Source organism: Etheostoma cragini, chromosome 23 (assembly GCF_013103735.1).
Source record: "Etheostoma cragini isolate CJK2018 chromosome 23, CSU_Ecrag_1.0, whole genome shotgun sequence".
Taxonomy (NCBI): Eukaryota; Metazoa; Chordata; class Actinopteri; order Perciformes; family Percidae; genus Etheostoma; species Etheostoma cragini.
In genome coordinates this window covers 16166084-16166370 of record NC_048429.1, presented here as the reverse complement: position 1 = coordinate 16166370, position 287 = coordinate 16166084, and the positions used below count along the sequence as shown (strand labels likewise).

The following is a 287-nucleotide window of genomic DNA, read 5'->3' as shown; positions in this document are numbered from 1 at the left end:
AGCTAAAATGGCGGCCTCCCTACATTCACCGGTCTAGCAGTTCTACAAGGTGTCTAGGTGTTGTGTGTGGCAAGGAAATTCCACGAGGCGGAAAGCTCCAAAAACATTTCCACACCACCAACCTCATTAGATATATGAAGGTTAGTCAAAGAAAGGAATACGAGGAGTGTTCTAAGTTACCTAGCGCTAAGGCAAAATGATGGAATTTATGCCTCTATCACCACTCGCTCTCAATTGTGGAAGATGAAGGGTTCCGGCGACTCATGTCTTACATGGATTCACGCTAC

General features: G+C 45.6%; 1 long non-coding RNA gene across 1 annotated transcript in view; it reads left to right on the top strand.

Annotated features, from left to right (window-relative positions):
• LOC117939008 overlaps positions 1–55 on the top strand; it is a 12896-nt gene extending 12841 nt beyond the window's left edge. The window contains exon 3 of the long non-coding RNA XR_004655522.1: positions 3–55. This is a non-coding gene — a long non-coding RNA (uncharacterized LOC117939008). The remainder of the gene's footprint in view (positions 1–2) is intronic.
• Positions 56–287: the final 232 nt, after the last annotated feature.